The following is a 15,597-nucleotide window of genomic DNA, read 5'->3' as shown; positions in this document are numbered from 1 at the left end:
AGTCAGCTTCTTTGGTGGGAAAAATTTAGTAAGAAATCCAGTGACAACCTTATTCCAAGTATCCAAACTCTCCTTGGGTTGAGAATCTAGCCACAGCTTTGCTCTATCCATGATATTGACAGTTTTGTTGCACCAAAGTGACTAGCTATGGCTTCAGTTCAAAGTTATTTGTAGCTATAGAAGGCACCACAATGCTTTTTCCATAAAGATCTGTAGTAGGAGCAGTTGATGAGCGGATAATTTGTATGCTTTTTGGCATTGTTTTTAGTATGTTTTTAGTATCTTTTAGTTAGTTTTTAGTATATTTTTATTAGTTTTTAATTAAAATTCACTTTTCTGGACTTTACTATGAGTTTGTGTGTTTTTCTGTGATTTCAGGTATTTTCTGACTGAAATTGAGGGTCCTGAGCAAAAATCTGATCCAGAGACTGAAAAGGACTGCAGATGCTGTTGGATTCTGACCTCCCTGCACTCGAAGTAGATTTTCTGGAGCTACAGAAGCCCAATTGGCGCGCTCTCAACGGCATTGGAAAGTAGACATCCTGGGCTTTCCAGCAATATATAATAGTCCATACTTTGCCCAAGATTTGATGGCCCAAACCGGCGCTCAAAGTCACCTACAGAAATTCCAGTGTTAAACGCCGGAACTGGCATAAAAGTTGGAGTTAAACGCCCAAACTGGCATGGAAGCTGGCGTTTAACTCCAGAAAAGGTCTCTACACGAAATTCCTTCATTGCTCAGCCCAAGCACACACCAAGTGGGCCCGGAAGTGGATTTTTCTGTCATTTACTCATTTCTGTAAACCTTAGGACACTAGTTTACTACTTATAGGATCTTTTGACATTGTATCCGTACCTTATGACCTCATAACATTTTGTACACGTTCTTTCCACAGTATGAGCCTCTAAACCCCATGGTTGGGGGTGAGGAGCTCTGCTGTGTCTTGATGGATTAATGCAATTACTACTGTTTCCTATTCAATCATGCTTGTTTCCATTCTAAGATAACACTTGTTCTTAATCCGGATGAATGTGATGATCCGTGACAATCATCATCATTCTCAACCATGAACACGTGCCTGACAACCACCTCTGTTCTATCTTAGATTGAGTAGTTATCTCTTGGGTTCTTTCATCGGAATCTTCGTGGTATAGGCAGGACCTGATGGCAGCGTTCAAGAGAATCCGGAAGGCCTAAACCTTGTCTGTGGTATTCTGAGTAGGATTCAATGATTGAATGACTGTGACGTGCTTCAAACCTGTAACCTACTGGGCGTTAGTGACGGACGCAAAAGAGTGATTCTATTCCGGTAGGGGAGGGAACCAAACCGGTGATTGGCAGCACTGTGACAGAGTGTGTGCATTAGCTTTCACTGCGCGGATGGGAGGTAGCTGCTGACAACAGTGAGACCCTACACGAGCTTGCCATGGAAGGAGACATGCGTGTTTGATGAAGAAGATAGTAGGAAAGCAGAGATTCGGAAGATGGAGCATCTCCAAACCTCAACCCATTCTCCATTACTGCAGTACAAGTAACCATTACATGTTCTTTTGCTTCTTACAATCAATCCTGATAATTTCTGATATCCTGACTAAGATTTACAAGATAACCATAGCTTGCTTCAAGCCGACAATCTCCGTGGGATCGACCCTTGCTCACGCAAGGTATTACTTGGACGACCCAGTGCACTTGCTGGTTAGTTGTGCGGGATTGCAAAAGTGTTATTGCAATTTCGTGCACCAAGTTTTTGGCGCCGTTGCCGGGGATTGTTCGAGTTTGGACAACTGACGGTTTATTTTGTTGCTTAGATTAGGACTGTTTTATTTTTGTTGGTTTAGAGTCTTTTAGTTGAGTCTAGTTTCATATTCTAAGTTTGGTGTCAATTGCATGCTTTTGTTTTTCTTTTAAATTTTCGTTTTTGCATGTTCTTAGTCCCTTTTTGATTCATAAAAATTCTAAGTTTGGTGTCCTCTTTGTGTTTTTCTCTTAAAATTTTCGAAAAATTCAGTGTTTGATTTTCTAAAAATTTTAAGTTTGGTGTCTTTTGTGTTTTTCTCTTTCCTCTTTTTAAAAAAAATCAAATCTCTTTCATAAAAATTTTTCAATCATATCTTCTTAATTGCTGTTTTCAAAATCTTTCTTTTTCACTAATTGATTCAGTTCTCAATTTGCTTTGATCTTATTTTATTTTTAATTTTCGAATTTTCTTTTATTTTCCTTTTATTTTATTTTTATTTTATTGAATTTTATTTTTTTTCGGTTATTTCAAAAAAAATAAAAATAAACAAAATTTATCTCTTTGCAATCATTCTCATTTCCCTTTTGTCCATTATGGACTTAAGTAGAATTAATCAGTCCAAAAGGACTCTGGGGTCTTATGCTAACCCCATTACAGCTGCATATGGGAGTAGCATCTGTATACCTCCCATCAAAGCAAGCAGCTTTGAGCTAAATCCTCAACTCATTATCATAGTGCAGCAAAATTGCCAGTATTCCGGTCTTCCACAGGAAGAACCTACTGAGTTTCTGGCACAGTTCTTACAAATTGCTGACACAGTACATGATAAAGAGGTGGATCAGGATGTCTACAGACTATTACTGTTTCCATTTGCTGTAAAAGATCAAGCTAAAAGGTGGTTAAATAACCAACCTACAGCAAGCATAAAGACATGGAAACAGTTATCAGACAAATTCCTGAATCATTTTTACCCTCCAAAGAGGATGACACAGCTAAGGCTGGACATCCAAGGCTTTAAACAAGAGGATCATGAATCCCTTTATAATGCCTGGGAGAGGTATAGAGGTATGCTAAGAAAATGTCCCTCTGAAATGTTTTCAGAGTGGGTACAGTTAGACATTTTCTACTATGGGCTTACAGAAAAAGCTCAGATGTCTTTAGACCACTCAGCTGGTGGATCTATACACATGAGGAAGACAATTGAAGAAGCTCAAGAGCTTATAGACACTGTTGCTAGAAACCAATATCTGTACTCTAGCAATGAGTTCTCTCCAGAAGAGGAAGTCATGACAGTAGTCACTAACTCTAATCCTCAAGAACAGGTAATGGAGCTTAATCAACAACTACTCCTGATGACAGAACAGTTAGCAGAATTTAAAGAAATGCTCAATGAAACTAAAGTTGCTAATAAAAGCATAGAACTACAGTTGAATCAAGCAAAACAGCAAATATCTAAACAGATAACAGAAGAGTGTCAAGCAGTTCAATTGAGGAGTGGAAAGACCTTGAATAACACTGTTCAAAAGAGCAAAAGCCAAATAAGGAACAAATGACAGAGGACAACCAAACCACTGTTCAAAATCCCTCTGAGGACAGTAAGAGCCCAGAGAGGAATATTGGCGTTCAAACGCCAGAAAGGGAAGGAAAGTTGGCGTTAAACGCCCATTCCTTGCCCAGTTCTGGCGTTCAAACGCCAGAAAGGGAAGGAAAGCTGGCGTTAAACGCCCATTCCTTGCCCAGTTCTGGCGTTCAAACGCCAGAAAAGGAAGGGAAGTTGGCGTTTAACGCCCAAACTTCACCCATTCCTGGCGTTCAAACGCCAAGGGAGGATCAGACACCTGAGAGTGCTGACAGTAATCCCTCTAACAAGGCTTCTTCAGCCACTTCTGTAAGGAATAAACCTGCAGCATCTAAGGTTGAAGAATATCAAGCCAAGATGCCTTATCCTCAGAAACTCCGCAAAGCGGAACAGGATAAACAATTTGCCCGCTTTGCAGACTATTTGAGGACTCTTGAAATAAAGATTCCTTTTGCAGAGGCACTTGAGCAAATACCTTCTTATACTAAGTTCATGAAAGAGATCTTAAGTCATAAGAAGGATTGGAGAGAAACTGAAAAAGTGTTTCTCACTGAAGAATGCAGTGCAGTCATTCTAAAAAGCTTACCAGAAAAGCTTCAAGATCCTGGAAGCTTTCTGATACCATGCACATTGGAAGGCACTTACACCAAGACAGCCTTATGTGATCTGGGAGCAAGTATTAATTTAATACCTGCATCCACTATCAGAAAGCTTGGGTTGATTGGAGAAGTCAAACCAACCAGGATATGCCTCCAACTTGCTGATGGCTCCATTAAACACCCATCAGGCATAATAGAGGACATGATTGTCAAGGTTGGGCCATTTGCTTTTCCAACTGACTTTGTGGTGCTGGAAATGGAGGAGCACAAAAGTGCAACTCTCATTCTAGGAAGACCTTTCCTAGCAACTGGACGAACTCTCATTGATGTACAAAAAGGGGAAGTAACCTTGAGAGTCAATGAGGATGAGTTCAAGTTGAATGCTGTAAAAGCAATGCAGCATCCAGACACACCAGAGGACTGCATGGGCGCTGACATTATTGACTCTCTGGTAGAAGAGATCAATATGGCTGAAAGCCTAGAATCAGAGCTTAAGGACATCTTCAAAGATGCTCAAACTGATCAGGAAGAGCCAGAGGAGGCAAAGGAATTTTCGAAAATTCCTCAGGAGGAGGATAAGCCTCCTAAGCCTGAACTCAAACCATTACCACCATCCCTGAAATATGCATTTCTGGGAGAGGGTGAAACTTTTCCAGTAATTATAAGCTCTGCTTTAAATTCACAGGAAGAGGAAGCACTGATTCAAGTGCTAAGGACACACAAGACAGCTCTTGGGTGGTCCATAAGTGATCTCAAGGGCATTAGCCCAGCCAGATGCATGCACAAGATCCTATTGGAGGATAATGCCAAACCAGTGGTTCAACCACAGAGGAGGCTAAATCCTGCCATGAAGGAAGTGGTGCAGAAAGAGGTCACTAAATTACTAGAGGCTGGGATTATTTATCCTATTTCTGATAGCCCCTGGGTGAGCCCTGTCCAAGTTGTTCCCAAAAAGGGAGGCATGACAGTAGTTCATAATGAAAAAAATGAACTGGTTCCTACAAGAACAGTCACAGGGTGGCGCATGTGTATTGACTACAGAAGACTCAATACAGCCACCAGAAAGGATCATTTTCCTTTACCATTCATAGACCAAATGCTAGAAAGACTAGCTGGCCATGACTATTACTGCTTTTTGGATGGCTACTCAGGCTACAACCAAATTGCAGTAGATCCTCAAGACCAAGAGAAAACACATTCACATGCCCTTCTGGCGTGTTTGCCTATAGGAGAATGCCTTTCGGTCTGTGCAATGCACCTGCAACCTTTCAGAGGTGCATGCTCTCTATCTTCTCAGATATGGTAGAGAAATTTCTGGAAGTCTTCATGGATGACTTCTCAGTGTATGGAGACTCATTCAGCTCCTGTCTTAACCACCTATCACTTGTCCTGAAAAGATGCCAAGAGACTAACCTGGTTTTAAACTGGGAGAAATGTCACTTTATGGTGACTGAAGGAATTGTCCTTGGGCACAAAATTTCAAGCAGGGGAATAGAGGTGGATAAGGCAAAGGTGGAGGTAATTGAAAAATTACCACCACCTGCCAATGTTAAGGCAATCAGAAGCTTTCTGGGGCATGCAGGATTCTACAGAAGGTTTATTAAGGACTTTTCGAAAATTGCTAAACCTCTGAGTAACCTGTTAGCTGCCGACACACCATTTGTGTTTGACACACAGTGTTTGCAGGCATTTGAGACCCTAAAAGCTAAATTGGTCACAGCACCAGTCATCTCTGCACCAGATTGGGCACTACCATTTGAATTAATGTGTGATGCCAGTGATCATGCCATTGGTGCAGTGTTGGGACAGAGGCATAACAAACTTCTGCATGTCATTTATTATGCTAGCCGTGTTCTAAATGATGCACAGAAGAATTACACAACCACAGAAAAAGAATTACTTGCAGTGGTCTATGCCATTGACAAGTTTAGATCCTACCTAGTGGGATCAAAGGTGATTGTGTACACTGACCATGCTGCTCTTAAATACTTACTCACAAAGCAGGATTCAAAACCCAGGCTTATAAGATGGGTGTTGCTTCTGCAAGAGTTTGATATAGAAATAAGAGACAGAAAAGGGACAGAGAACCAAGTAGCTGATCATCTGTCCAGAATAGAACCAGTAGCTGGGGCGTCCCTCCCTTCTACTGAGATCTCTGAGACTTTCCCAGATGAGCAACTCTTTGCCATTCAGGAAGCTCCATGGTTTGCAGATATTGCAAACTATAAAGCTGTAAGGTTCATACCCAAAGAGTACAGTTATGTGCAAAGAAAGAAACTAATTTCAGATGCCAAGTACTACCTTTGGGATGAACCATATCTCTTTAAGAGATGTGCTGACGGAGTGATCCGCAGGTGTGTACCCAGAGAGGAAGCACGAAGGATCCTATGGCACTGCCATGGATCACAGTATGGAGGACATTTTGGAAGTGAGCGAACAGCCACTAAAGTTCTCCAGTGCGGCTTCTACTGGCCTACTCTCTATAAAGATTCCCGAGAGTTTGTGCGTAACTGTGACAGTTGCCAAAGAGCTGGTAACCTGCCTCATGGATATGCCATGCCTCAACAAGGGATATTAGAGATAGAGCTGTTTGATGTATGGGGAATTGACTTCATGGGGCCATTCCCACCATCATACTCAAACACCTACATTCTGGTGGCAGTGGACTATGTATCTAAGTGGGTAGAAGCAATTGCTACACCCACTAATGATACTAAGACCGTACTGAAATTCCTCCAGAAGAACATTTTCAGCAGATTTGGCATTCCCAGAGTGCTAATCAGTGATGGGGGCACTCATTTCTGCAATAAACAGCTGCACCTTGCTATGGTTAGATATGGAATTAGCCACAAGGTGGCAACTCCGTATCATCCATAGACAAATGGGCAAGCAGAAGTCTCTAACAGAGAGCTAAAAAGAATCCTAGAACGGACTGTAATGTCCCGAAGAAAGGATTGGGCAAAGAGCTTGGATGATGCTCTGTGGGCATACAGAACAGCATTCAAGACTCCTATAGGGACCTTCCCATACCAACTGGTGTATGGGAAGGCCTGTCATTTGCCAGTGGAACTGGAACATAAAGCCTACTGGGCAACCAGATTCCTAAACATGGATGCACAGTTAGCTGGTGAAAAAAGATTGCTCCAGCTAAATGAGCTAGAGGAGTTCAGACTCAATGCCTTTGAAAATGCTAAGATCTATAAGGAAAAGGCAAAGAAGTGGCATGACAAGAGATTGTCAACCAGAGTCTTTGAGCCAGGACAAAAAGTTCTGCTCTTCAACTCTAGGCTTAGACTGTTTCCAGGAAAACTCAAATCCCGTTGGAGGGGTCCATATGTGATTACAGGAGTGTCACCATATGGATATGTTGAGCTTCAGGATATTGATTCTGACAGGAAGTTCATTGTTAATGGACAGAGAATCAAGCATTATCTTGAAGGAAATTTTGAGCAGGAATGCTCAAAACTGAGGCTTGAGTGATTCTCAGCAGAAGTCCAGCTAAAGACAGTAAGAAGCGCTTACTGGGAGGCAACCCAGTCATTAGGAAGGTGTATGATTAGTTCTTACAGAGGCAAGTATCAAAAATGAAGGAATTCACAGAGTTACAGAAGGATTCAGCTCAAAAAGCAGAGAAAATGAGCTTACTGGCGAAAAAAAACGCCAGTAAGGGGCATTTTGGGCGTTAAACGCCAGAATGGGTACCATTCTGGGCGTTTAACGCCAGGAATGGTGCCATTTTGGGCGTTAAACGCCAGAATGGGCACCATTCTGGGCGTTTAACGCCAGGTGTGCAGCATCCTGGGCGTTTTAGAAAAACGCCTAGTGAGGAAGAATTTCTGGCGTTTAACGCCAGCCAGGGTACCTGGCTGGGCGTTAAACGCCCAAATGGGGCAACAAATGGGCGTTAAACGCCAGAATGGGTGCCATTCTGGGCGTTTAACGCCAGCTTGGTGGGGGGACCACAATTTTGTTTTCAAATCAGATTTTTTCAAACTTTCCTTTTCTCACCCATACTTTTCTACAAAATCACACTTCAATCATTCATCATTCACTTTCAAATCTTCAAAAATCAAAACCATTCTTCAAATCTATTTCAAAATAATCTCAAATCTTCTTCAAAAACTCACCCTTTTCTCAAATATTTTTCATATCTTTTCAAATTTCCTTTCAAATCTCTCTTTTGTTTTCGAAATTCTCCTCCCCCCACTCTATAAATGAACGTTCCTCACCCCTCCTTCCTCACACCATTCGAATTTTCTCCCCCTATCTCTCTCTTATCTTCTTTCTTTTCTTTTTGCTTGAGGACAAGCAAAACCTCTAAGTTTGGTGTGCTTTTCCGTGATCACTAAGCCAAGATTCATCAATATCATGGCTCCTAAGGGAAAACAAACCAACTCAAGAGGAAAGAAAGAAACTAATCCAAAGAATCTTTGGAATGAAGAGAAGTTCTTAACCAAAGAACATGAAGACCATTATCACAAAATAATGGGTCTGAGGTCAGTGATCCCGGAAGTTAAATTTGATCTGAAAGAAGATGAATATCCGGAGATCCAAGAGCAAATTCGAAACAGAGGTTGGGAAGTTCTGACCAATCCTGAGACAAAGGTTGGAAGGAACATGGTTCAGGAATTCTATTCAAATCTGTGGCTAACAGATAAGCAAAGAATGACTGGAACCGCTTACCATACCCACAGAACCATGGTCAGAGGGAAAGTTATGTACTTCCATCTGGACAAAATAAGAGAAATCTTCAAACTACCTCAACTACAAGATGATCCTGATTCCTTCAATAGGAGGATGGTGAGAGTAGATAAAGGGTTGGATCAAGTTCTAGAGGACATATGCCTCCCTGGAACTAAGTGGATAACCAATTCAAAGGGTGTCCCAAACCAACTCAAGAGGGGAGACCTCAAGCCAATTGCAAGAGGTTGGCTAGACTTTATTGGGCGTTCCATATTGCCCACTAGCAACCGTTCTGAGGTCACCATCAAGAGAGCAGTGATGATTCATTGCATTATGCTTGGAAAAGAAGTGGAGGTTCATCATGTGATTGCTTGTGAGATCTACACCATTGCAAATAAGAATTCCACTGAGGCCAAACTGGCTTACCCAAGCTTGATTTCCTTGCTCTGTAAAGAGGCTGGGGTGAAGATGGGAGTAGATGAGTTCATACCCATTGAACATCCAATCACCAAGAAGTCAATGGAAGGACAAGTGCAAGACAACTCTATCAAGAGGAGGGCGCATGAGTTCCTCCCTGAATTCCCTGAAATTGGCTACTGGGCCAGCCTAGAAGCATCCATCAACAAGCTGCAAGAGACTATGGAGCAACTGAAGGAAGAACAGCAGAATCAGAACTGCATGATCTGCAAATTGCTGAAGGAACAAGAGAAGCAGGGGCGTGAAATCAAAGAACTGAAGCGCCAAAAGCTCTCCTCTCAAGCTGAGGGAGCATCCACTTCTCAAAATCAAGGTTGTTGAGTCCTAACTCTGTGAAAACCTCTATCATTAGGAGCCTCTGTTTTTTGTTTTTTTTATTTTCCTTTATTTTGTTTTTATTATTATTTTTTTTGTTTCATCTTATATCTATATTTGAGTCTTGTTCTTAATTAATAAAATTAATAAAGTTTATGCCTTAAAGCTATGAATGTCCTATGAATCCATCACCTCTCTTAAAAGAAAAATGCTTTAATCACAAAAGAACTAGAAGTACAGGATTTCAAAATTTATCTCTGAAACTAGTTGAATTAGTGTGATGTGGTGACAATACTTTTTGTTTTCTGAATGAATGCTTGAACAGTGCATATGTCTTTTGAATTTGTTGTTTTAAGAATGTTAAAATTGTTGGCTCTTGAAAGAATGAGGAGAAAGAGAACTGTTATTGAGGATCTGAAAAATCACCAAATTGATTCTTGAAGCAAGAAAAGCAGAGGAAAAAAAAATTTCGAAAAAAAAAAGAAGAAAGAAAAAAAAAGAGAAGGAAATAGAGTTGTGATCCAAAGCAACAAGAGTGTGCTTAAGAACCCTGGACACCTCTAATTGGGGACTTTAGCAAAGCTGAGTCACAATCTAAAAAGGTTCACCCAATTATGTGTCTGTGGCATGCATGTATCCGGTGGTAATACTGGAAGACAGAGTGCTTTGGGCCACAGCCAAGACTCATACACTGGCTATGTTCAAGAATCATTATACTTAACTAGGAGAATCAATAACACTATCTGAGTTCTGAGTTCTCATAGATGCCAATCATTCTGAACTTCAAAGGATAGAGTGAGATGCCAAAACTGTTCGGAGGCAAAAAGCTACTAGTCCCGCTCATCTAATTGGAACTATGTTTCTTTGATATTTTGGAGTCTATAGTATATTCTCTTCTTTTATCCTATTTTGATTTTCAGTTGCTTGGGGACAAGCAACAATTTAAGTTTGGTGTTGTGATGAGCGGATAATTTGTATGCTTTTTGGCATTGTTTTTAGTATGTTTTTAGTATCTTTTAGTTAGTTTTTAGTATATTTTTATTAGTTTTTAATTAAAATTCACTTTTCTGGACTTTACTATGAGTTTGTGTGTTTTTCTGTGATTTCAGGTATTTTCTGACTGAAATTGAGGGTCCTGAGCAAAAATCTGATCCAGAGACTGAAAAGGACTGCAGATGCTGTTGGATTCTGACCTCCCTGCACTCGAAGTGGATTTTCTGGAGCTACAGAAGCCCAATTGGCGCGCTCTCAACGGCATTGGAAAGTAGACATCCTGGGCTTTCCAGCAATATATAATAGTCCATACTTTGCCCAAGATTTGATGGCCCAAACCGGCGCTCAAAGTCACCTACAGAAATTCCAGCGTTAAACGCCGGAACTGGCATAAAAGTTGGAGTTAAACGCCCAAACTGGCATGGAAGCTGGCGTTTAACTCCAGAAAAGGTCTCTACACGAAATTCCTTCATTGCTCAGCCCAAGCACACACCAAGTGGGCCCGGAAGTGGATTTTTCTGTCATTTACTCATTTCTGTAAACCTTAGGACACTAGTTTACTACTTATAGGATCTTTTGACATTGTATCCGTACCTTATGACCTCATAACATTTTGTACACGTTCTTTCCACAGTATGAGCCTCTAAACCCCATGGTTGGGGGTGAGGAGCTCTGCTGTGTCTTGATGGATTAATGCAATTACTACTGTTTCCTATTCAATCATGCTTGTTTCCATTCTAAGATAACACTTGTTCTTAATCCGGATGAATGTGATGATCCGTGACAATCATCATCATTCTCAACCATGAACACGTGCCTGACAACCACCTCTGTTCTATCTTAGATTGAGTAGTTATCTCTTGGGTTCTTTCATCGGAATCTTCGTGGTATAGGCAGGACCTGATGGCAGCGTTCAAGAGAATCCGGAAGGCCTAAACCTTGTCTGTGGTATTCTGAGTAGGATTCAATGATTGAATGACTGTGACGTGCTTCAAACCTGTAACCTACTGGGCGTTAGTGACGGACGCAAAAGAGTGATTCTATTCCGGTAGGGGAGGGAACCAAACCGGTGATTGGCAGCACTGTGACAGAGTGTGTGCATTAGCTTTCACTGCGCGGATGGGAGGTAGCTGCTGACAACAGTGAGACCCTACACGAGCTTGCCATGGAAGGAGACATGCGTGTTTGATGAAGAAGATAGTAGGAAAGCAGAGATTCGGAAGATGGAGCATCTCCAAACCTCAACCCATTCTCCATTACTGCAGTACAAGTAACCATTACATGTTCTTTTGCTTCTTACAATCAATCCTGATAATTTCTGATATCCTGACTAAGATTTACAAGATAACCATAGCTTGCTTCAAGCCGACAATCTCCGTGGGATCGACCCTTGCTCACGCAAGGTATTACTTGGACGACCCAGTGCACTTGCTGGTTAGTTGTGCGGGATTGCAAAAGTGTTATTGCAATTTCGTGCACCAGCAGTGTATGAGCCAAGCACTCTCCTAGGTTGCTCATTCCCATTCGGGTTTGCCATATTGGCATTAGCATCATTATTATGATCCATAATGGACTCTGTAGCCTTGTAAAGTCTTGCTTGTTACAAACATCGCCTAAAAGTCCATTCAGGTTCAGGGCCTTGTCCTTGTTCCTACTCATAAACAAACAAAAAACAAGAAAAGATGGGGATCTCTACGTCAGAGTACAGAGAATTTCTAGTGAGGTAACTTGTGTAAAAAAAATAAAATAAAACAACTAAATAATCAAAACCGAAAATTTTCAAAAATTATAAAAAAAATAAATAGGGAATTTAAAATAAAAATAACTAGGGGACACCAACTTAATTTCAGAAATTAAAAAAAAATATATGATAAAATTTCTCTCTTTTTTTTGAAAATTAAAGAAAAAAATAAAACAAAACTAATAGAATATAGAAAAAAAATTATGGAAGGAAACAAAAACGACAACAAAAAGGAAAATAAATTAAAAAGGAACAATAAATCAAGAACGAACAAAAGTTTTTTTTATTTAAAACTAAATAATAAAAGAAAAGAAGAAGAAAGAACAAGGGACGAGGGATACTAACGAAAAAAAAAAGGAAAAGAATTACAGGAACAAAAAATTAAAAATTAAAAAAATTAAAAATTAATAATACTAAAATAAAACTAATTAAAAGAAAATTTATTTAATCTAAGGAATCAAACAACGAGTAGTTGTCAATCACAATCAATCCCCGGCAGCAGCGCCAAAAACTTGGTGTGGAATTTACAACCACAAACTAACCGGCAAGTGCATCGGGTCGTGCCAAGTAATACCTCAGGTGAATGAGGGTCGATCCCATGAGAATTGATGGACTAAGCAACAATGGTTAATTAATTTACTTAGTTAGACAAACAAAAAATGGTTTTGAGAGTTCAAAAATCATTAAACAAGAAACTCAGAATATCAGAAGACAGGCAATAAATTAGTTGGGAATAAAATCTAGAGAAAGTAGTTAAGGCTTCAGAGTTATCTATTTTTCGGATTGACTTTTCTTATTAATTTATTTTAATCATGCAAGATTTAATTCCTGTCAAACCATATATGACTAAACCCTAATTCCTTAGACCTTTTTAGTCTCCTCTAAAATTCATCAACCGCCAACTCCTTGGTCAATTTATTCCAATTAGAGGTGAAGTTTAATTCTAGTTATTATTTCAAAAACATTCTAATTATCCAAATATAAGAGGATTATATGTCACGTATCCCGTTAAGTCTAGATAATTAGAATTTAGGAAAAATTGTTTTCAAGCTGTTGTTCAAGTAAAGAGCTTTTCCAAATTATACCAGAACTCAATTAGAAAGAGGGTCATACTTACGTTCCACCCAATTTCATAAAATAACGAACGAAAACAATTCTTGAAATATAAATCAGTACATAAATTAAAATAGAAAAAACAAGCAACAGAATCAATCCATACAATAGACAGAGCTCCTAACCTTAACAGTGGAGGTTTAGTTGCTCATGGTTCAGAGTGGAAACTAGGATTTTGGTAAACTGTGAATTTTGGGGATGAGATGGAATAATCCCCAAAAGAAAAGTTTCTTCTTTTTATATCTAATCCTAATTTATTTAAAATCTATTTTCTAAAATTAAAATAATATCTTTTTCCTATTTTAAAATAAAATTTAAATTTAATTCAGAATTAATTAACAATCCATGTGAGCCTTGTAAGCGTGGGGACCACTTGGCTTCACTAGGATCCACGCCTAACTTGGGGAATAACTGTGCCTTACTTGAGGGATGCAGGGAGTTTTGGTGTGTTGAACTCACATGGTACGCCTTACTTGAAGATTTGGGCGCCTAACTTGAAGAATGGAGTGCTACGTTGTGTGTTGTTGTTATGCTTGGCGCCTAACTTGAGAAATCTCAAGTTAGACGCAGCCTTGGCAGCGTTGATGGAGAAGAAGTATAGACTATTATATATCGTTGGAAAGCTCTAGAAGTTAGCTTTCCAACACCATTAGAATCACGTCCATTGGATCTCTGTAGCTTGAGATATTCATGTTTGAGTGTAGAGAGGTCAGGGTTGAGAACATCATTCGTCTTCTTCTCTTTCTCTGCGGAAACTCCATCGAATCCAGTCGAATGCAACCTAAAATAAACAGAATTGTACACGACTCAAAGTATCATCCATAGTGGCTAAAAAATAATTAATTCTTGATTAAACTCAACAAATTGAATGCAAATTCACTAGGAAAAGATAGGAAAGATGCTCACGCATCAAAAAGCTACCTACAATGGTAACTCAAATCACTTATTAATCAAAGCTAAAAAAGAGTGGAAAGAGTTTACCATAGTGGGGTGTCTCCCACCTAGCACTTTTATTTTAAGTCCTTAAGTTGGACATTTGGGAAGCTCTTTGCCTTGGTGGCTTATGCTTGTACTCATCCTTGAATCTCCAACGATCTTTGTTTCTTAATCGGTTGACATAAATTCCAACCGTCTTCACCAAGCTTAGGCAAAGTTCTACCCAAGATATGAGCTCCCATAGATGGTTTTCAAGTAGCGAACCGGGATCCCATATCTTGTTTTCACACCCGTCTTCAAATTGAGCATCATGATTCTTCCATCCGGGTGGTTGACACATAGAATTCTCTTTAGCACACCAAATTTTCATTCTAAACCCACACAAAGTAGCATTCTTCCAATCATGGTCCTTAGACCTTAAAAGCTTGACCTTAAAGAGCCTAATGCCAAACTTCCAACCACTACACAACTCCTGTTTACTCTTAGTTCTACAAAGAGCTCTAAGTTGACCATCATTTTCAATCAAACCATATTCAAGTGAGAAAGTAAATCTTAAGAAAAAGAATTTTACCCACTTAAATTTTGTGTTGGATGGTGACATAGGAAAGGTGACTTCCCCACACTTAGACAATGCGAGGTCTACTCCCCTATGCTCTTCCTGGGTTATTTCCACCTCTCGACAACTTTCTTCAAATTCTTCTTGCTTGTCAACTTCTTCCAAGTCCTCCTCATCGTCAATTGAGTCAAACTTGGGAGGTTGTATGAAATCTACTTCAACATCGGCTTCACATTCAATGGAAGAGTCTTCAACAAGAGCATCAACATTGCTTGATGGTGAGTTGTCTTAAAAAACTCCAACTTCAATTTCCATGGGGGAGGATTCCATTTTGGATAAGAATTCATCAATGATGGAGTCTTCCTCTTGATTACTCTCTTCAAAGTCTTCAACTATGATATGCCTTGGAAGTTGTACACCCTCCTCAACATCAATACTAGGCTTCTTGGAGAGAGGTTCTTGAGATTCCCATGGTGGTTCCGCATCTCCTAAATCTTCAACCACTTCTTCCTCTTCTTCAATAATCATGGCTTCCTCCAATTGTTCCAATACAACATCTAACTTCTCACCCTCCACCGGTTTTTCTAATCTCTCCTTCATACTTTGCTCTTCTTTTGATCTTTCACATGCGACCACGGAAGTACTTTGAGTGTTCAAGTATTGGTAGGCTAAAGTGTGCACTACCTCGGTCAAGTTAGTCACAAACTCTAGTGCATTCCTTTGCATGGCTTCTTGTCCTTGAAGTAACAAAGTGAGAGAATTGTCTATTGGGGCTTGTGGTGGATAGGAAGGTTCATTATTTTGGAGAAAGGGTTCATGGTAGGAAGGTGGTTCTTCTTGTTGGAAATATGGCGGTGGTGTATATT

The sequence above is a fragment of the Arachis stenosperma genome, chromosome 3 (genome assembly GCF_014773155.1).
Source record: "Arachis stenosperma cultivar V10309 chromosome 3, arast.V10309.gnm1.PFL2, whole genome shotgun sequence".
Classification (NCBI taxonomy): Eukaryota; Viridiplantae; Streptophyta; class Magnoliopsida; order Fabales; family Fabaceae; genus Arachis; species Arachis stenosperma.
Note: the sequence above shows the minus strand (reverse complement) of the source record.